Genomic DNA, 24,357 nt, shown 5'->3' with positions numbered 1-24,357 from the left:
AAGACATTGGAAAAAGACATTGCTACTGGCTATATTTGTTAAGATATTGCAAAATAAAGAGAAAAAACTCAACAAAGGAGATTCACAGCTGAATTCTACCAGAGGTATAAAGAGAAGCTGGTGCCATTCTGTTTGAGACTATTCCAAACAAAAGAAAAAGAAGGTCTCCTCCCTTACTCATTTTATGAGGCCAGGATCATTCTGATAGCAAAACATGGCAGAGACACAACAAAAAAAGAAAATTTCAGGCCAATATGCCTGATGAACATCGATGTGAAAATTCTCAATAAAATACTGGCAAACCGAATCCAGCAGCATCATCAAAAAGCTTATCCACCATGATCAAGTTGGTTTCATTCCTAGGATGCAAGGCTGGTTCAAGATACACAAATCAATAAACATAATCCATCACAGAAGCAGAACCAATGATAAAAACCACATGATTATCTCAATAGATGCAGAAAAGGCCATCGGTAAAATTCAACAGCCCTTCATGCTAAAAACTCTCAATAAACTAGGTATTAATGGAACATAGCTCAAAATAATAAGAGCTTATTTATGACAAACCCACAGCCAATATCATACTGAATTGGCAAAATCTGGAAGCATTCCCTTTGAAAACCAGCACAAGACAAGCATGCCCTCTCTCACCAATCCTATTCAACATAGTGTTGGAAGTTCTGGCCAGGGCAATCAGGCAAGAGAAAGATATAAAGAGTACTCAAATAGGAAGAGAGGCAGTCAAATTTTCTCTGTTTGCAGATGACATGATAGTATATTTAGAAAACTCTATCATCTCAGCCCAAACTCTCCTTAAGCTGTTAAACAACTTCAGCAAAGTCTCAGGATACAAAATCAATGTGCAAAAACCACAAGCATTCCTATACACCAATAATAGACAAACAGCCAAATCATGAGTGAACTCCCATTCACAATTGCTACAAAGAGAATAAAATACCTGGGTATACAACTTACAAGGGATGTGAATGACCTCTTCAAGGAGAACTACAAACCACTGCTCAAGCAAATCAGAGAGGACACAAACAAATGGAAAAAATTTCCATGCTCATGGATAGGAAGAATTAATATTGTGAAAACGGCCACACTGCCCAAACTAATTTGTAGGTTCAGTGCTATCCCTATCAAGCTGCTGTTGACTTTCTTCACAGAATTGGAAAAAAACTACTTTAAATTTCATATGGAACCAAAAAAGAGCCCATATAGCCAAGACAATCCTAAGCAAAAAGAACAAAGCTGGAGGCATCACGCTACCCTACTTCAAACTATACTACAAGGCTACAGTAACCCAAACAACATGGTTCTGGTACCAAAACAGATACATAGACCAACGGAACAGAACAGAGTCCTCAGAAATAATGCCACACATCTACAACCATCTGATCTTTGACAAACCTGACAAAAACAAGCAATGGGGAAAGGATTCCGTATTGAATAAATGGTGTTGGGAAAACTGGCGAGCCATATGCAGAAAACTGAAACTGGACCCTTCCTTACACCTTATACAAAAATTAACTCAAGATGGATTAAAGACTTAACCATAAGACCTAAAACCATAAAAACCCTAGAAGAAAACTTAGGCAATACCATTCAGGACATAGGCATAGGCAAGGACTTCATAACTGAAACACTAAAGGCAATGGCAACAAAAGCCAATATTGACAGATACGATCTAATTAAACTAAAGAGCTTCTGCACAGCAAAAGAAATGATCATCAGAGTGAACAGGCAGGCTACAGAATGGGAGAAAATTTTTGCAAGTCTCTCCATCTGACAAAGGGCAATCAGGCAAGAGAATATCCAGAATCTACAAGAAACTTAAACAAATTTACAAGAAAAAAAAGGACCCCATCAAAAAGTGGGCAAAGGATATGAACAGACACTTGTCAAAAGAGGGCATTTATGCAGCCAATAAACATATGAGAAAAAAAATCTCATCATCACTAGTCATTAGAGAAATGCAAATCAAAACCACAACAAGATACCTTCTCACATCAGTTACAATGGTGATCATTAAAAAGTCAGGAAACAACAGATGCTGGAGAGGATGTGGATAAATAGAAACACTTTTACACTGTTGGTGGGAGTGTAAATTAGTTCAACCATTGTGGAAGACAGTGTGGCCATTCCCAATGATCTAGAACCAGAAATACCATTTGACCCAGCAATACCATTACTGTGTATATACCCAAAGGATTATAAATAATTCTACCATAAAGACACATGCACATGTATGCTTATTGCAGCACTGTTCACAATAGCAAAGACTTGGAACCAACCCAAGTGACCATCAGTGACAGACTGGATAAAGAAAATGTGGCACATGTACACCATGGAATACTATGCAACCATAAAAAAAGGATGAGTTCATGTCATTTGCATGGACATGGATGAAGCTGGAAACCATCATTCTCAGCAAACTAACACAAGAACAGAAAACCAAACACTTCATGTTCTCACTCATAAGTGGGAGTTGAACAAAGAGCACCACATGGACACAGGGTGGGGAACATCACACACTGGGGCCTGTTGGGGGGTGGTGAGGGGCTAAGGGAAGGATAGCATTGGGAGAAATACCTAATGTAGATGACGGGTTGATGGGTACAGCAAACCACCATGGCACGTATATACCTATGTAACCTGCATGTTCTGCACATGTATCCTAGAACTTAAATTATAATAATAATTTTTAAAAAGACTTTAAAAAATGACCAAAGAGAAAGATTCCAGCAATCAAGACTTTTCAATACTAGAAGGTCAATTGCTTTGAAAGCCCAAACAGAAAGAGACAAAATTGAGAAGGATCCATTAAAACAAACCTCTTGATGCATAAATAAGCCACAATTAAAAAAAAAAAATCAGACCGTGGATATAGCCCCCAGTAACACCTGACAGTGGGTAAAGAGGCTTTTGGAAAAGATAAGATGAAGGGCATGGCTTTCCTCCAGAAGGGCACTATCTGTTATTAAAAGAGAGAAAGCAAAAATATGTAACAAATCTGTGAAACAGTCTCAAAAGAACTGTGGTTGTAATTTCCGGAATTTGGAAATGACTAAAATAAAAATAGATTGTGTAATAAATCTTATGAGATTTGTAGGGCCAGAGAAGTTAAGACTTAGACATCCCCACCAACAAAAAGATCCTATGACCTGTTGAATATTTAAAATAACCCTTAGGTTCTCAAAACTTCCTGGAGCGGGAAGTAGACAAAAAGTTCTACAGCCTCCAAGGTGTGCATATTACCCGATGCCAACTTCTAAAACTTCTGAAGTGGCCAGGAAGAACAGGAGCAAATAAACTACCTATAATGCAAAGTTGGGGATTATAAAGTTTGATAAATAAAGGAGCTCTTCCCAGAGATTACAATCTGTGCCAAATCATGAAACATTCCCATTCCTGGATATACCCTAGACTGAGAATAATTGTTTGCTATTCTGGTTAACAGAGATTTTGAGAATTTCTTTTAAATGCATTATTATTACAGCAAGAGCCGACATTTCCTCAACATCCCCTCCCCCCAGTGCCTGCCCAACAGGATTTCAGAGTTGTACAGCGCAGTGATTGCTATGTGTTCCTATTCTTTCTTCTCAGGGAGAAGTGTTTATTGTAGTTACTCTTTTCCCTGTTCTGCCACTGTATTTTGTGTATATGTGTGTGTGAATACACATGCATGTGCACTCAGAAAAGGAGGAGCTAACTTATATTTTTATTTCAAAGGCTCCATATCAAGAAAAATCACATTCGTCCCTGATATACGGACTATTGTGAATCACCCAGAAATCTGAGGGATTGAGTTCAATGCTATGAATGAATGGGCCTCAGTCATTAGAGAAGAGACAGGAGTTCTCCTGAAGGAGGTCCTGAGGAGGAGATGAGTGTGATCCACATTTGATGGGAGGAATCAACTTAATAATTAGTGACCAGAAGACAGGATCTAGGAAACCCATGACTCAGGCTAAAGCACACAAGGACAGGTGAGAGCTGTCCATGTGTTCTTTGCTCCTGCCGTGATGACTATAGGGGCTGTGTGTTCCAGGTTGTGCAACCACAAGATGGTGGATCCTCTGATGGGCTGAATCCCTGGGTGACTGTATGGAGCAGAGACCTTCTCAATACTGGCCCCTGCCAACCTACCATAGACATTTAGCAAGAGTAATGTCCTGACTAATATACACTTCCACCTTCATTTTGGAGTAAGAATCTTTGGTAAACAGAATCATCTTGCTATTCACACCCTAATAATGTCATGAAAGAGTGGGAACTGATATAAACTAGTAAGACACTGAAATGGAGAAAGATCCTGATTTCATCACCTGAGGGCCACACACACAAACATCCTTTCAAAAGTATGTCATAGTGCCCTCGTAGCATAATACGAATTGTTTTGCATACCCACTGTGTAAAAATGTGGTGTATAGCCTTGCATAAACAGCTTCTTCCTGAAGCATTCCCACTGCAAGCCAATAACGTGAGATGTCTGACTATAAAGCTAAAGCTTGCAAGTACTTTTTAATTCACAAAATAACAGGAAGAGAAAATTCATGGTGCATACCACTATTCACCAGTTAAGTATATGCCCACATTTTAACTTTTAGGTGAAATCCAGTGTTTACCAGTGAAGCCCTGCTAATAGAAGAGTTTAGTACTTCCACTCTTTCACTTGTGTCTTCTCAAGTCAGGAGGGTTGGCCATATGGGGAAACTGACAATCAGACCCTTTTCCGGAAGATATTAGTTTCTACTTGGTTGGTGTGGAAAAAAATTTGTTCATCTTTCTACTGCTGCATCTGGGGCTGTTTATTAGTTTCATTTTGATAGATGGAGAGAAGATGAACAAATCACAAGATTTATTTTTCAGGGCATATTTGATAGAATCAGAGACCTTTTACACCTTCTATATACTGTCTAAAAAAGCGAAATCAACCCAACATGATATGATTTGGTTTCCTCAGACTTTGTTAAGGAAGCTAGGTTTGATAGATAAAACTGTATCTGACTGTTTTTTTCTTTTTTGAAACACAAGCCTAAGACAAATTCATAGATCAAAGCCTACATGAAATATAATGTATCTGGTTTTTCTTCATAAAAGATTTTCTGTTATGGTATAGATAATGTATACAGTCAGTGTGAAATACATAAAATCTTGACAAGTTAACAAAGCAGCATCCTTGAAAAATTTATCCGGTTTCCAAAATGCACTCATGGAGAATAACTATCCCACTGTTAAAAATGGAAAAAAAAAACAGTAACAAAGACATATTTGGAAAACATTTCTCCAAACTGCCTTTTTGCTGTCCTTGTGGTCCAAAATCAGAGAGTTGGGATTAAAGAACTCTGTCTCTACCTATCACCTAATAACATCTTTTCATTTGAAAACCTGATAAAATTGGTAGCTACATGAGTTGGGAATTGAGTGGATAGGGAACAGAGTGGGTAGATAACTTTTTCCCTATCTCTTTATATCTTTAGAATTTTGAATTATGTAAATATATTATCTAAACAAAAATTAACATACAAAATTTTTTAAAATAAAGTAAAAGTCAACCAAAACTTATCTGATGTTATTCAGCAGGCATTAAGAACTGCACAGCATCAGGTATAAGCCTCTGGACTTTTTAGTTCATTTCACACTTGCCATAGTCCTCCTGGCTGAGACCTTCTCTGAATGAGCAATTTCAGGAACGAAATTAGGTGAGATTGTGAGGTTCATGGTCTGCAGAATATCACTGCTTTCCTTACCATGCCATCTGTCCTTTCTCTCTCTTCTCTCCTCCCCCAATTCATCTCTCTTCTCATCTCCATGTATTCTGTAACACTAATCATTCACTTATTGGATTCTTACTATGTATCTGACACCATTTTAAATGCTTTGTATTAAATAATTTAAACCTCATATAACAGTAACCCTAGGAAAAAGTATTAAGTATTACCATTCACAGATAAGGATACCAAGTTCAGGGAACGTAAGTCACTTGCCCAAGTCACACAACTAGCAAATTACAAAACCAGAATTTAAAATAAGGTCCTCTGCTCAGAATGTCTGCACGCAAGCATTTGCAATGCTGCCTAGTGAAAGTTAATCTTATCAATGGGTTCTTTTATTCCCAAAAAGTATATTCGGTGGATAAACTTCTCCAGGGAGAAGTAAGTAGGTATCTTTTCTTTTATTAGTATTTGTTCCATTGGACCCCCCAAAAATTTCCAGGATAATTTCCTTTATCAGATTACAAGATGAGAGAATGAAAATTTGAAAGGCAAGGCTAGTGCAAACAGAGGCAGGATAGATAGAAGTTAGAGCGGGCAGAAGAGTTTGGAGAATGAGTCCTATTCAATTACTTGGATGTGCTGTCTCACTGGGGAGAAGTTTAGAAGGGTAGATGTCAAATCAATAAGAAAAACCAGCGACTTGACTGCTGGTTCCCTTTCACGGAAGCTGGTTCACTTCCGTGAGTTCCCTTTCATGGAGGAAGATGAGAAGATGTTGGATCGATTGACAGGAATGTTGTAAAGGAAACTTATGGCACAAATGTTGGAAAACATAGCCCTGAAACTAATTGCACTTTGGGATTTAGAAATAATTCTACATCTCTTGTAAAATATTTTGTCTCTTTAGAATCTTCTCAATCTGTTTTCTCCTTATAATTGGTGGTCCTAATCTAGTCTGAGACTAATATCTCTACTAAACTGAGTGATTAATTAGGTACAGGAATCTTTAACATAAGCCCCATCTTTTGTATTTCTCTAAATATTGTAATACTATTCAGAGGTTGTCCATGCTCTACACATTTATTGATGTATTATAACTGGATTCAGTTATCTTTGTGTTTCAAAGAGACATTACCATTCTAAAATAGCAATTATGGATCTAAAAGAATTAATAGCTCCCCATTACATATGGCCACCAAATACTTTAGTTGTGCAAATCAGATTTAAATCACAATTGTTGCATATAATCAGATGAAACATGAAAAGAAACATTTAACTAATAGGTTCTAAAGGAGTTTTGTTTTGTTTGTTTTTTTATACTTTAAGTTCTAGGGTACATGTGCATAACGTGCAAGTTTGTTACATATGCATACTTGTGCCATGTTGGTGTGCTGCACCCATCAACTCGTCAGCACCCATCAACTCGTCATTTACATCAGGTATAACTCCCAGTGCAATCCCTCCTCCCTACCCCCTCCCTGTGATAGGCCCTGGTGTGTGATATTCCCCTTCCCGAGTCCAAGTGATCTCATAGTTCAGTTCCCACCTATGAGTGAGAACATGCGGTGTTTGGTTTTCTGTTCTTGTGATAGTTTGCTGAGAATGATGGTTTCCAGCTGCATCCATGTCCCTACAAAGGACATGAACTCATCCTTTTTTACGGCTGCATAGTATTCCATGGTGTATATGTGCCACATTGTCTTAATCCAGTCTGTCACCGATGGACATTTGGGTTGATTCCAAGTCTTTGCTATTGTGAATAGTGCCACAATAAACATACGTGTGCATGTGTCTTTATAGCATCATGATTTATAATCCTTTGGGTATATACCCAGTAATGGGATGGCTGGGTCATATGGTACTTCTAGTTCTAGATCCTTGAGGAATCGCCATACTGTTTTCCATAATGGTTGAACTAGTTTACAATCCCACCAACAGTGTAAAAGTGTTCCTATTTCTCCACATCCTCTCCAGCACCTGTTGTTGCCTGACTTTTGAATGATTGCCATTCTAACTGGTGTGAGATGGTATCTCATTGTGGTTTTGATTTGCATTTCTCTGATGGCCAGTGATGTCGAGCATTTTTTCATGTGCTTGTTGGCTGTATGCATGTCTTCTTTTGAGAAATGTCTGTTCATATCCTTTGCCCACTTTTTGATGGGGTTGTTTGTTTTTTTCTTGTAAATTTGTTTGAGTTCTTTGTAGGTTCTTGATATTAGCCCTTTGTCTGATGAGTAGATTGCAAAAATTTTCTCCCATTCTGTAGGTTGCCTGTTCACTCTGACGGTAGTTTCTTTTGCTGTGCAGAAGCTCTTTAGTTTAATTAGATCCCATTTGTCAATTTTGGCTTTTGTTGCCGTTGCTTTTGGTGTTTTACACATGAAGTCCTTGCCCATGCCTATGTCCTGAATGATATTCCCTAGGTTTTCTTCTAGGGGTTTTTATGGTATTAGGTCTAACATTTAAGTCTCTAATCCATCTTGAATTAATTTTCGTATAAGGAGTAAGGAAATGATCCAGTTTCAGCTTTCTATTTATGGCTAGCCAATTTTCCTAGCACCATTTATTAAATAGGGAATCCTTTCCCCATTTCTTGTTTCTCTCAGGTTTGTCAAAGATCAGATGGCTGTAGATGTGTGGTATTATTTCTGAGGACTCTATTCTGTTCCATTGGTCTATATCTCTGTTTTGGTACCAGTACCATGCTGTTTTGGTTACTGTAGCCTTGTAGTATAGTTTGAAGTCAGGTATCGTGATGTCTCCAGCTTTGTTCTTTTGACTTAGGATTGCCTTGGAAATGCAGGCTCTTTTTTGGTTCCATATGAACTTTAAAGCAGTTTTTTCCAATTCTGTGAAGAAACTCATTGGTAGCTTGATGGGGATGGCATTGAATCTATAAATAACCTTGGGCAGTATGGCCATTTTCACGATATTGATTCTTCCTATCCATGAGCATGGTATGTTCTTCCATTTGTTTGTGTCCTCTTTTATTTTGCTGAGCAGTGGTTTGTAGTTCTCCTTGAAGAGGTCCTTTACATCCCTTGTAAGTTGGATTCCTAGGTATTTTATTCTCTTTGAGGCAATTGTGAATGGAAGTTCATTCCTGATTTGGCTCTCTGTCTGTTACTGGTGTATAAGAATGCTTGTGATTTTTGCACATTAATTTTCTATCCTGAGACTTTGCTGAAGTTTCTTATCAGCTTAAGGAGATTTTGGGCTGAGACAATGGGGTTTTCTAAATATACAATCATGTCATCTGCAAACAGGGACAATTTCCTAACTGAATACCCTTGATTTCTTTCTCTTGCCTGATTGCCCTAGCCAGAACTTCCAACACTATGTTGAATAGGAGTGGTGAGAGAGGGCATCCCTGTCTTGTGCCAGTTTTCAAAGGGAATTTTTCCAGTTTTTGCCTATTCAGTATGATATTGGCTGTGGGTTTGTCATAAATAGCTCTTATTATTTTGAGGTACGTTCCATCAATACCAAATTTATTGAGCGTTTTTAGCATGAAGGGCTGTTGAATTTTGTCAAAGGCCTTTTCTGCATCTATTGAGATAATCATGTGGTTTTTCTCTTTGGTTCTGTTTATATGCTGGATTATGTTTATTGATTTGCGAATGTTGAACCAGCCTTGCATCCCAGGGATGAAGCCCACTTGATCATGGTGGATAAGCTTTTTGATGTGCTGCTGGATCTGGTTTGCCAGTATTTTATTGAGGATTTTTGCATCAATGTTCATCAGGGATATTGGTCTAAAATTCTCTTTTTTTGTTGTGTCTCTGCCAGGCTTTGGTATCAGGATGATATTGGCCTCATAAAATGAGTTAGGGAGGATTCCCTCTTTTTCTATTGATTGGAATAGTTTCAGAAGGAATGGTACCAGCTCCTCCTTGTACCTCTGGTAGAATTCAGCTGTGAATCCATCTGGTCCTGGACTTTTTTTGGTTGGTAGGCTATTAATTATTGCCTCAATTTCAGAGCCTGCTATTGGTCTATTCAGGGATTCAACTTCTTCCTGGTTTAGTCTTGGGAGAGTGTAAGTGTCCAGGAAATTATCCATTTCTTCTAGATTTTCTAGTTTATTTGCGTAGAAGTGTTTACAGTATTCTCTGATGATAGTTTGTATTTCTGTGGGGTCGGTGATGATATCCCCTTTATCATTTTTTATTGCATCTATTTGATTCTTCTCTCTTTTCTTCTTTATTAGTCTTGCTAGCAGTCTATCAATTTTGTTGATCTTTTCAAAAAACCAACTCCTGGATTCATTGATTTTTTGGAGGGTTTTTTGTGTCTCTATCTCCTTCAGTTCTGCTCTGATCTTAGTTATTTCTTGCCTTCTGCTGGCTTTTGAATATGTTTGCTCTTGCTTCTCTAGTTCTCTAAAGAGTATTTTAAACTGCATTAAGTTTTAAAAATGTATTAACTATAATTATAAAATTGTACTATAAATCCTTAATTACTTCAAAGGAATGAAGATCTTAACATTTACCAAGTAGCTGCAACTACCTATTAAATTATTATTTTTGCTGTAATTGAGGAAAACAAAAAGGAAAAGAATGTCTCCCCTTTTAATGAAAGATTCATACTTACAGTATAAGCAGATTGTTTGTAGACTTTTTTATCTTTGTTATATTTTGTTATTTTTATTTGTCAGCACCTAATATGTATTTGCTGTCATATAATCAAAATTATTTCAATTATATTTAAGAAATGCTATTATATAAATTACTGGAAAGTGGCCTAAATTACAGTGTACAATTAGATCATTCAGTTTCCAAAATAATTTCTTTAAAGATCAAATGATTTTTGATCCTATTTCCCTTATAGTAGGAGTCCAGCTACTTTCCATTCGTATCCAACTTTTCCAGGACTATCATATGAGACTAAAGATAGTAGTTTTGGTGCTTAGGTTGTCGTAATTACCTAACGGAGTTTCTTTCCTATTTCTATTTCTACACCGAATCTTCTGATTTTGTCAAAATTGACTCCATATTGCAATATCTTAATTTCAAACTTGCTGCCAAAGCTGAATCAGTTAGATGGACTACATTATCAGAATTCACTCCTGTAAAAGGAGAAAGTTATCTTTCCTTACCTCTTTCGTCACCAGTTATAACTTGATTCATATTCATTTGAACACTCTGAGAATGATGTCACCATTGTGTAAACCAGCTGCGCATCAATGGAGGCTGGATCTGCTTTTCAGCTTCTTTTGGAGGTGATAGAAGACTAACAGGAGTAGAATAAATATGACTTGAATACTAAAAATAGAGTTTGTGCAGAGATATTACCAACAAAGTGTTCTTTTAATGCAAGATCATTACAAAAATTCTTCAAAAAACCCAAACTTTGACTATTTACTTTACATTAATCTACTGCAATATTTTACATTTAAAAGGCTCTCTACATATGTACTGTTATGTGTTGATCCATCTTTTCATTAGGTAAAAAATTGTCAGGTTAACTTTTGAAAGCAATGTGAAAACTGTTGGAAAGCATATGTTTCAATTAAACATGACTCAGAGTAGAATTTTACAGCAGTGAGTACCAGGGCCATTAAGCATTTTATGCTTCTTGTGCTCATTATCCTATAATTCATTACCCTAGTTGTATGTGCAAATTACTGATACTGGTTAAAATATTTACTTCTTTATTCATTGCTAATTTAATTCTCCTCTAACTTTAATGTGGGTACAGATATACATAATATATAGATTATATATAGCATTCTCCCCTTATCTGCGGAGATTTTAAGACCTCCAGTAGATGCTTGAAATCACAGCTAATACTGAAACCTACATATACTGTTTTTATCTATATGTACATATCTATGATTAACTTTAATTTATAAATTAGGTACAATAAGAGATTAGCAACAATAATAATAAAATAGAACAATCATCATAGTATACTGTAATAAAGGTTATACGACTGTAGTCTCTCTCTCTCTCTCTCTCTGTCTCTCTCTCGCTCTTCAGAAATATCTTATTGTGCTGTACTTACCTTTCTTCTTGTGATCTGTTGATATAATAACCAACATGACTGTTGCATAACTAAGGGATGGGTAGGACAAACAGTGTTGGGTAGTGGGTAGGACAGACAGTGTTGAGACGTGGGATAAAGGGATGATTTACATCCTGTATGTCTGCCCAGAACATAAATCATCCTTCTGTTCAGTGTATACCACAGAGTAGGACAGCGTAAGATTTTATCATACTACTTAGAAAGTGAGCAATTTAAAACTTACTAATTGTTTATTTCTGGAATTTCCACTTAATATTCTTGGAACTTGATTAACCTCAGGTAGGCTGAGACCTGGGATAGCTGAAACAATGGAAAGTGAAACTATGGACGAGGGGAGAATACTGCATTGTCAAAGATCAAAATTTCAACAAACTGAGTCTAAAAAAGCTAGTTAGCTTTTATTGGTGATTCATGAATTGGGCAGCATCTCATCTACAAATTGGAAAGGCAATCCACTGGGCACGGCAGAACAGTCAGTTTTTGCAAGGTAGCTTGAGCAGGAACAAGAAAACAGCATAGTGCAAAAAGCAAATTGGTTGACATCCAGTTACTTCGGGTTATTTTTCTTAAAGAATTAAAGAAGAGGGAGTTTTCTTATTATGCCAGCTCCAGTTGACTGGACCACTTATGATTGGTTATGAATATTCTATTTTTTTGTAAAACTGGCACATTTCTATTTCTAGTTTGAGTAGGTGACACCTAACATGAGTGACTCTACTCTGGTTTGTTCTGGTCTGTTGGGGCCTAATGCAGGACCTCAGTCCATAACAATGGCCTCTTAAAAATGTTATTTAATTATCTATCTATCTATAATATGCTTCCAAGAAAAATTATTTGCATTATCTTTCAGCATTTATAATCTTACCCCCAAAAGGAAAATATTTCCTTTACAAAATATTTTCCCTTTTTTTTGTATTTTCCGCAGAAAAAGTTGTATACCGTAGGTATGCCAAAATGAGGAGCTTTTGGAGAACAATCAATCCTCTGATCATGAAAACTTCTAACATCTACTTTAATGTTTTAATCTTATTTTTTGTTTATTGTAATAGTAGACTCGGGTTGTAATATAGTTTGGATATTTGTCCCATTCGATTTTCCTCCCCCACGCCCCCAATGTCAGAGGTAGGTCCTAGAGGGAGGGGTTTGGGTTACCAGGGCAGATTCCTCATGAATGTCATGGTACCCTCCCTGGGGTAATGAGTGAGTTCTCGTTCTACTATGTCATTTGAGAACTGATTGTTTAAAAGAGCATGGCATCCCTCATGCCTCCTCCTCTTGTCCCCTCTCTCATCATGAGACATGCCAGCTCCCCTTCCACTTCTGCCATTATTGGAAGCTCCCTGAAGCCCTCACCAGAAGCAGATGCTGGTGCCATGCTTTTGTACAGCCTGCTGAACTGTGAGCCAAATACGCCTCTTTTCTTTATAAATTACACAGCCTCAGATATTGCTTTATAGCAATAAAAACAGACTAATACAGGTTGTTAAGAGTATAAGTCTTGCACACAATGCAACTCACAACCCCATTTTAATCCCCAAAGAGCAAAAAACTCTCAGAGTCTCTAAGAGTCTCCATGACGTGGAGTCAGAAGAGTCCTCGTTGACAGATATTTAAAGACTGTGAATTTAATCTTGAAAGACAGATTTATAGAAATATTGAGTTCACCTTGATTCTAGATGAATCAAAATTGCATATGTTACTTGACATATTTCAAATAGGATTATAACTGAGCATCCACCCGCAATGTAAAATGCCACCTCCAGCAACACTTAGGTAGAGCCTTGACCTAAGCATAGGCTCCCCTCATTGCCTCTCACTTCTCACTTTTTGAATTCCTATTCTCTTCATAGGTACTCTTCTTTTATTCTGTAATTTCTTCATCATTTATTAATTTGTTCACGTATTTATTCAACTAATAAACATTTTTTAAACACCTGCTTTGTGCTCAGCATGATATAGGACATGATCATGAGGATGAATAGCTGATGAAGGAAGAAGGTGAAAGTCTTTAATAATCAAGAAGGTCAAAATGTTGAATTTATAGAATAAATAAAGAATAAAGCAGCACCACTCAAAATATGGACCACGTATTGATGCAATGCAAGATCAATACAGAATTTGAAAGTAAGCGCCTAGAAACTTTTATAGCACTTTGACATGCTCTGATATCCAAGTGTGTGTGACCAATGGACTCATCTTGTTAAACAGGATATTGATCAGTTTTCTGTGGTTGAATTCACATGGTTAGCTGCCTGTGATATGAGCTATGTACCAGTCACGCATGGTAAGACTGCATGTCAGTGATACTTCAATGATACTTCAGAAGAAAGTTTAAGAATCGTTGGTTTACAAGCAATACAAAACAATCCTCAGGCTGCAAAATCTCTTTTACTATCAACTAATCCACGTTCCCTAATGACTTCCAACAATTGATCTGATGTTTGAGATGTAGAGAAACAGAACACACTACATAAAAGGCAAGATACCAACCATTTTTGCCATTTTACCAATGATTAATTTCCAGTGAGATACCATAGCATTCTAGATCTACTATAATCCCACTTACTACAAAAAGTGACTACATAGTAATAACCAAGAATAAAAATCTACTTTGTATCCAGTGTGTTTTAGATATATTCTGTGTCTATGAATGTGCTTATTTTGATGTTCTTTCATCAAACAAACCTTAATAAGGGAATATTTTCTCTTCCTCATAGTTTGAAGTCAAAAGTTTCATCTATAAATTGTTATTAGCACATTCTTTGTTCAATAGTGACAGGAATTAACTATTAATAGTGGGTATTTGTCAGTATTTTTTTTTTTCTGAGGTATGGGGTTTATATATAGCTATGGTTTGGATGAGATTTGTCCCCATCAAAACTAATGTTAAATTTTGATCCCCTATGTGGCAGTGTTAGGACATGGGGCTTAGTGAGAAGTGTTTGAGTCATGGGGGAAAAATCCCACATGAATAGATTAATGTCATCTCTCAGGAGTGAGTCCTTACTCTTGTGGACTGGATTAGTTACCAAAAGAGCAGGTTGTTTCTTCTTGTCTTTTGTCTCTTTGCACACATCATGATTGAAACAGCCCAAGACCCTCATCAGATGGGCTTCCTGGTCTTGAACTTTCCAGCCACCAGAATCATGAGCCAAATTTACCTTTTTTCTTTATAAATTACCCTGCCATGGATATTTTGTTATAGCAACACTAAACAGACTGACATAAATACCTTTTGTCTATAAAGGTAAAAATTCTCAAAGTTATCACTTAGTCCTCCTGTTCTTTAATGATTTTGAACACAAAAACACACAAATGTAGAAAGTATATGTTGTTCAATATGCTTCCTATGTAAAATTTCTGAGATTAAATAGAATTTATGTTTTCTTTCAATCATCAAAACTGTTGCAGGCATACTATATACCAGTTGCTATAGAAGGCATTTGGGGGAAATGTAGAAATGATGTTGTTCTTATTCCACAAAATTCAATGGTCTCATGTGGGAGACAGACATATATAAATAATGACAATCAAACATGACACTTACTATGATGGAGGTGGACACAAAATGCTATCTACAAGCAGTCCTTGCTTTGCACAATAGTGTAGGGCCATGAAAATGACTGCATGCTGAAATTATGAAAAACAATCTTAATAATCAAAACAAAAACTACAATTATTGACAAAAACTACAAATATATGACCTTTACATTTTTTCTCAAAACATTAAAACTGTCTTACTCTTAGTTCTAAACAAATAATAGAATGGAAAATAAGCAAACTCAATATTTCTTTAGTCCACTGAAATTTTAAATATTGGAAACTTTGAGAATTAAAGTGTCTCATATTATTGTTAAAAAAAATACTTAAGAGTAGTTTGAACACTGTTTTCCTTCTTCTCATTTCCTTCTTCTCATCACATTCCCTTCTAAAGGAAATCAGCTTCTAACACTTAACCTTTTATGCTTTCAGCGTCAAGAAATATCCCAAGAATTTTTTAACGTGAAGTTTTTTTTGCCAATGTCACACTTCTACTGGGACATCTTTATCCTTTCATCACAACCACTTTCTTCATTTATCTCAATAAATTCACCTTCACTAAGTTCCTCTGGCTGCACATCTGGAGTCTTTCAAACAGTGGTAGTATCAACATTCCTACAGGCAACTGTTTCTCCTATAACTCCATTTATATCCAAGTCAAATTTCACTTTTAGCATTATGAGTTTTCTTTTTTTGCTACACTTTCATCATTGTTGACCAATTTTCTCTTTCAATTATCTGTATTTCTAAAATATCACATGGGGCTATCACTGGGATCAAGGAAGCAAGACAACTTGCTGTCTGTGCATGAACTGAGTAACAGATGAGTAAGGACCAATTACCAAAATATTTTGAAAGAAGCAATATGATTGGTCACCAGTCATGATGTGCATATATTATTTCAGATGTGATTTTTGCACTGAAGACATAGTAGCAAAGTTTGTGTTTTATGTTATTATTATAGTTAACATATCCTGGTAACTAAATTTTGAATTGATTTGCTGGATGACTGGTGTCATATAACTAAACCATAGTAACTGAATTCACACATAGTGAAATGTTGAAAGTCAAGGACTGCCTGTATATAAAGACATGAAAACATTGAAAAATGAATAAGTAGACGCATAGCACAATGAGGGATGGCCAGTTAGCCTAGCTGAAATCAATGCTGCAGGAGAAAAATGGGGTCATGCAGAAAATGTAGAGATAAGGCTTGAGAAATAGTTTCAGACAAGATTGCAAATGTTCTTTAGAATAAAATACCATGTAACGATTGCTGCCCTGCCTAGAAAGAAATTACTCTTACTTTATCTATATCTTGCCTAATTCTTTCCCCATTCTCACCAAAGGTTACTGATATGGTTTGGCTGTGTCCCCACCCAAATCTCATCTTGAATTCCCATGCATTGTGACAGGGACCCAGTGGGAGGTAATTGAATCACAGGGACAGATCTTTCCCGTGCTGTTCTCATGATAATGAATAAGTCTCATGAGATTTGACAGTAGTATAAGGAGGAGTTTCCCTGAACAAGCCCTCTGTCTCTTTTCCTGCCACCATCCACATAAGATGCGACTTGCCCCTCCTTGCCTTCTGCCATGATTGTGAGGCCACCCCAGCCATGTGGAACTGTAAGTCCATTAAACCTCTTTCTTTTGTAAATTGCCCAGTCTTGGGTATGTCTTTATCAGCAGCGTGAAAACAGACTAATAGTTACCCAGATATTAAAACGCCTGTCCCTATGTATGATGGTTCATTTCACATGTCAACTTGACTGATCCATAGGATGCCCAGATAGCTCTTAAACATTATTTCTGGAAGTGTCTGTAAGAGTGTTTCTGGAAGAGATTCACATTTTAATTGGTGGACTAAATAAAGCAGATGGTCCTCCCTAATGTAGATAGCCACCATCCAATCTGATGAAGACCTGAATAGAAGAAAAAGTTGGAAGAAGGTTGAATTTACTCCCTGCCTGTCTGCTCAAGCTAGAACATCAATCTTCTTCTGCCCTTGGTGCTCCTGGTTGTCAGGCCTTCAGACACAGAATAGAATCTAAACCATTGGTTCTCTGGCTTGAGACCTTCAAGCTCCATCACTAGCTTTTGTGGGTCATCAGCTTGCAGAGCGCAGATTGTGGAACTTCTCAGCCTCCATATGCATGTAATCCAATACCTCATGATAAATCTCTTTATACATAATACATACACACACACACACACACACATACACACATTTGGTTCTGTTTCTCTAGAGAACCTTGACTAATATAATAAGTCACTGCTTTATCTTCCATTGTTTTACTCTGGTCTTCCTGTTGAATCCTAGAATGCTGGCTAACATTCATTCCTCAGTGCCAGCTTGCAGCTTCCTCTTTGCAGCCAGCTAGAAATGGTTGCAGGAGCCAACTCTGAGCTATCCCAACACTTTGGTTATTGAAACTTCATTGTTTCTTCCCTCACATCATGTAATGAGAATCACAGACCCTGGCAATAAATGTGATCATCTACATCTGACTCTGGACATACAGTGGAATAGTAAAAAGTCCAGTGGATTCAGTCAAGTTGTGTTTCAGTTCTTATTCTATCAATAACTTGCCTTGAGAAACTCATTTCACTTCTCCTGGTCTCAGTGCTAAAAAGAACTCATATCTCTTAGATCTCTTACTTCTCTAAATGCTAAATGACTACCTCTGCTTTTCATATGTTTTATCAAAAATTATGCTTCATTTATAGGGATGCAACATAAGTGAAAAAGGAAGTTTAAAATGCCAAATGGTACACCTGCTCATGAGAATTGATGAAAGCTCATGTGACATCCACTTTCAGGAACAATGACTGTTTCTCCAAAACAATCTGGAAGAGTTTTTGTAGTTTTCCTTTTCCCAAGAACTGCCAAGTGCTAAGTCTAGTGATATATACAGTAGTAAAGTTATCCATGAGTTCTTGATTGCTGGTACCCTTTAGTAATTCTGTAGAAATATGATACAATAACAGCTTCCCACTACAAACTCTGATTCAGATAAAGGAATTATGCTATTTCCACAGAAGAGAACACAGTATTTGGTCCCCTAAAATTTTATTGTACTTAGTGTTAAATGGTTTAATTGTGATGTAAATACAACATTCATGTACTAAAATATATATAGTCTCAGCTGAAGGACAGAGAAAAAGAAGCAGTCATGATTTAAGATTTTAAAAAAGGCTTGAAGTTTTCAGAAGAAAATGAGAGGAGAAACTCAAGTAAGTATGGGAAAAATGAGGAACAAAAATAAAGTTAACTTGAAGAATTTGCAAGAGAGAGGGAAATTAAAAGCGGAAGTAGTGATGTGTGAATGAGACGGGCACTCAAAAGCTAGCTGTCTGTTTTGCACTCTCTGTAGGTCTTTATGTTAGGTACCAAGGTTGGAACCCTACAAACAGAACACACAGGGCAATATCCTTGACTATATCTGAATACATATATAATACACCTTGAAAATACAAGGGAAAGAGGTGTTTGAAACAAGCAACTTGAGTTGGATGGGTTTAGTAATCCCACACAGTGGGGTAATAATAGTCCTAGAGTTAGAGAGACCTCTCTCTTCAAGAGCAATACTTGATTTGAGGAATTTCTCTATAATACAGCATTAAAGATAGAACTTAAAGTTTGCTCATTTCCTTTCACGGCATTTCTTTTAAGCTTACATCTAAATACTGCTCTTCTGTTCTTCACTGGAAAGGCATAGTCCTTGAAAATAAGATTGCGTGCTTGAGACAGCAGGAAGTAAAAGAACCACACCTCCAAATAATGTTCCACAGTGTTTTTAAAATGAATTACCTTAATGCCACTATCTTTTTTTCCCTATGATTTAAGTAATAGTGACATCTGAATTTCTCTGATTTTGCCAGTTAAAAATTGGCTACACAAAATAGGGGAAGATAAACTAGAGGTCATTGTTGTTTTTATTTAACAACAAACCAGATTTTAATAAATAAATAAATGAAATTTTGAAATAAGGCAATTGGAAGGTTTGGCAGATGAACAAATTGGCAGTGATATTTACTTTGTTTATATTCAGAATTTTTAAAAAATTGCTCCCATCTCAACAGCCTCTGGCTATTAACATAGAAAAAAGAATAGGTGGTACCCTGGAAATCTATTAGAATTACAAAAATGCGGCCAGGCGCGGTGGCTCAAGCCTGTAATCCCAGCACTTTAGGAGGCCGAGACGGGCGGATCACGAGGTCAGGAGATCGAGACCATCCTGGCTGACACGGTGAAACCTCATCTCTACTAAAAAAATACAAAAACTAGCCGGGCGAGGTGGCGGGCGCCTGTAGTCCCAGCTACTCGGGAGGCTGAGGCAGGAGAATGGCGTAAATCCGGGAGGCGGAGCTTGCAGTGAGCTGAGATCCGGCCACTGCACTCCAGCCCAGGCGACAGAGCGAGACTCCGCCTCAAAAAAAAAAAAAAAGAATTACAAAAATGCACTTATTGCAAAACTTCTGGGTGTATGTACAAAACAAACATGTAATCTTACTTCTGAGAAACTATTTTATGAATCCTCTCAATGCATTAGAATCTCTCAAGTGGCCTGAATGAGGCCTGCTAAGAGAATCATTATTGCCTCAGACCCCACAAAGGCGATTTTTTATAGGGATAGGATAAGAAGAGATTTTCCAACCGTTAGATGCGTCACAGAAGAGACTCAACTTCTGTTTTGAGAAATAGATATTTATGACATAATAGGAAATACATATTTGGTCTCTTCTCTAAGTTCCTGATACAGAGTTCTTAAAATCCTTGTAATTTCCTGAGTGATTGGGTGCTAGGGGCATCTTTTGTTCTAATATTTGGTATTTGACCCTGATTCCAGACACAGGAGCTTTTAAAACCTTAGGAATCTCCAGTGATGAACATCTTTTGTATGCTAATGAGATGACTAGATAACATCCCTAGATAGCTTCAGAATGGAAGTCAGTCACTAGAAAAACCAAAACATGATAGCAGGGTTAGAACTTTCAGCTCAACCTAAGCAATGAAAAGGGGCGAGAGATTGAGTCACTAATCAATGGCCAATGATGTAATCAATCATGCCCAGTTAATGAAACCTTATTAAAAACTCTAGACAGTGGAACTCAGAAAGTTTCTAGGTTGACGAGCACATTGGGATGCTGAGATGGGGGTGCACCCAGATTGGATGTGGAAATTCCTTCCCTAATACTTTGCCCTATTTATCTATTTATCTCACTGTTCATTTGTATCCTCTATGATATTCTTTAAAATAAACTAGTAAACATAAGTAAAGTGTTTCCCCGAATTGTGTGACCCTTTATAGCAAATTATTGAATATGGAGAGGGACTTGTAGAAACTCCTGATTTGTAGACAAGTAAGATAGAACTGTGGTTAACACAGGGATCCACTAACTGAGATTGATATCTGAACTAGGGGGACAGTCTTATGGGCCTGATTCCTTAATCTTAGGGGTCTGCACTTATTCCAGGCAATTGGTGTCAGAATTGAATCAAATTATAGGACACCCTCTTGGTGTCCACAGAGAACCACAGAATTGCTTAGTTTGGAAAACCCACATATCTTGTGCCAGAAGTGCAGTGAGTAGAAAAACAGTTTTTTCTTTTAATTTTCCATAAAAGAGACCATGAGTTGCAAATAACTGCCTTGAAGTCAGAGTATCTCGTACAAGCTATGGCTGATGTCTACATTTTGTATCCCTAATTTTACCATACAGTTGAAAACATCAGATCACTCAGAAGAGATATAATTTGTCATTGAAAGGGATGATGCTTTTTGCATTTTGAGATCATTTCTGTTGAACCCACAACAATTATAATAATTAATCAGTATTTGGGTTACAAAGTCTTCATTTCAACTCCACCTAGATAGATTTACTTGGACTAGAAAAAAAAAGGGGGGGGGGGTAGAAAAGTGCAGTTTTTCCTTGGTATCCATGTGAGATTGATTCCAGGACCACTTACCCCTACCCTGCAGAATACCAAAATCCAAGGATGCTCAAGTCCCTTATATAAAATGGTATTGTATTTGCATATACCTGTGTACCTCCTTTCATATTCTTTAAGTCATCTCCAGATTACTTATAATACCTAATACTATGTAAATAGTTGTTATACTATATATTTTTTATTTGTATTGTTTGTTTATTGTTGTGGAGGTTTTTTTCAAATATTTTTATCTGCAGTTGTCTGAATTCATGTATGCAGCACCCACAGATACAGAGGGCCAACTATAGTAGATTGGAAAAAGTCATTAAGGAGGGACAAATTTCACCCACTCATAGAATGTCATGGAGTCATTGACTTTTTTCACCTTTATGAATCCTTCACTTGTTAGGCAAATATCCTTTTAACACTTTTTTATTGTTTGTTAATTAAATCTGCTTCAAGATTTTCTATAACTTGTTTTACCTCCTTAGAATTCTCACACAAATTTTATTTTGCAAAAATTACCACTTTTTTAAAATTAAAAGATACATGTTATTTTAAAATATAACATTGCATGTCTTTTCCAAACACTGCACCCAAAACAAAAGTAAAGAAAGGGCTTATCCTAGGAATTATTTTAATCCCATTTGCTTTTCCTTAAATCTGCCTCCTCATTTCAGTTCTGGTATATTATTTTCATTTTAATTATTGCTTCTTTGGCATTCAAATCATATCATGGCATGAATTTCATTTTTCTTACTTGGATTTATGAAATTCCTTAAGAGTTTAAACTGTGCCTTCTAACTATTTTGTCTGGCATGTAACCATAAGATGGTAGAATTGATGTTTTTAATTGCATTAAAGTATAATCCCTATGTAGAAATGTACACGAATTGTATTTGCACAGCGTTCTGAATTCTAACAAATTAAATACATCCAGGTAACCACCTATCAGATCAAGAAATAGAACACCCAGAAGTTTTTTTCCTCATCCTTCCAGTAACTTCTCCACCTCAACCAAGAGTAAATGCTATCTTGACTTCCTACATTACAGATTAGTTTTGCCCTGATTTTGAACCCGAAATAAATAATAGTATACACTATGGACTCTTTGTGCCTGGCTTTTTTTATTTATTTGTCTCTCATCATATTTGTGAGAAGTTATCCATGTAGTGGCATACAGTTTCTGTTTATTAATTCTCATCTCCATAGAGCATCCTGTTGAGGGAATTAATTAATAATAAATAAATTAATAATTAATAATAAACAATTTATTTATCCCTTCCACTGTTGCTAGGCATTTGACAAGTTCTGTTTCTGGCCATTTTAAATATTGCCAACATGAACATCTTTGTACATATATTTTGGTGAAAATAGGTACTCATTTTAATGGTATATACGCCTAGGTAACGACACTTCTGAGTCATGGGATGTGCATATTTTCAACTTAATAGATTCTGCCAAAGACTTTCCAAAGTGGTTGTATCACACTACATCCTGACAGCAGTGCATGAAAGTTCAGGTTGCTCCACATCCTTGTAAACACTTGGATTTATCTGTCATTTGCTTTGTAACCATTCCTGTGTGAGTGTGAGTGTGAGTGTGAATGTGAATGTGAATGTGTGTGTATGTCTAGTGGTGTATGTAGCATTGTGCTTTTAATTTGCATTTCCCTCATGAGTTTTTCCCAAAGTTCAGTACCTTTTCATATATTCATTGGTATTTTATATATTTATTATTATATCATATATTTACTGGCCATTTTGATATTTTCTTTTGTGATGTGCCTTCAAAACTTTTGCCTATTTTTCTATTCAGATGTTTACCTCTTATTGATTAATAGGTATTTGCGTAGTCTAGATTTAGCCTTTTTCAGACATATGAATTAGAAATGTCATATCCCACAGTAAGCTTGCCTTCTCACTCTCTTAATAGTGTTTTTTAATAAAATGAATTTCATAATGTTAATATCATTGAAGTTATCCATTTTGTTTTTAAAACTAGTGCATTTTGTATTATATTTAATAAATTTTTGCCTACTTCAAGGTTACAAAAAATGTGCCTACAATTTCTTTTAAAAGTCTTATTATTTTCACCTTTTAAAGTTAGATCTGTAATTGACTTTTGGAATTGATTTTTGTGTATAGTGTGAGGTCAAAATTAATTTTTTCCAAGTGGATAAAAATTGACCCGGAATTATTTATTAAAAAGGCTTTCTGCTATACTACAGTGTCTTGTTTGATATAAATCTGGTGATGGTGTAGGTATGGATTATTTTTGGAGGGGAGAGGACAGGTTTAGTTGCCTATCATTCAGCCAATAATAAGTATCTACTATAGCTTTCAATAGGTTTTAATATCTGGGCGTGTAAGTCCTCTTACTTCGGTTTTTGAATTCAAATTGATTTAGCTAATTTTTGCCTTTGCATTTCCATATAAATGTTTAAGAATTGTCATTTTCCACAAAGAGCTTACTGAGGATTTAATAGAGACTGTGATGAATCTATAGAACAATTTATAAAGGATTGACATCTAAATACTTTTGAGTCTTCCAATCCATGAACAAGATATATCTACTTATTTTATTTCTCCTTAATAACTCTAATAACATTATTTTCAGTGTAGAAGTCTTAAATATCTTTCTTTGATTCATTGCAGGTTATTTGATTTCTTTGATGCTACTGTGAATGGTATTTTTTAATTTTTAATTTATTATTTGTTACTGTAATATAAAAATAAAATGTATTTCTTATATTGACTTTTAATTCAGCAATGTTGCTAAGTTCTAATAGTTTACTTGTAAATTCTTTTGGACTTTCTACGTGTACAATTATATTGTCTATCAGAAAAAAAGACAGCCTTACAGATCTATTTCTCAATTATTTTGAGAAATAATTTGGGCGGGGCAAGGGGTTCATTTGTTTGCTTGCCTTATTGGGTAGCACCTTCAATACAATATAATAGTGGGTAGAACTGGGTAGAACCTTCGATACAATATAATAGTGATTATCTTTGGCTGTTCTCAAGCTGAGGGAAAAGCTTTGGGTATTTTGCCATTAATTATCATGCTAGTAGTAGTTTTTAAACATTTTTAAGCAAATATTAGATTATTTGTATACAACCAAATGTA

This window comes from Rhinopithecus roxellana, chromosome 18, assembly GCF_007565055.1.
Source record: "Rhinopithecus roxellana isolate Shanxi Qingling chromosome 18, ASM756505v1, whole genome shotgun sequence".
Classification (NCBI taxonomy): Eukaryota; Metazoa; Chordata; class Mammalia; order Primates; family Cercopithecidae; genus Rhinopithecus; species Rhinopithecus roxellana.
Note: the sequence above shows the minus strand (reverse complement) of the source record.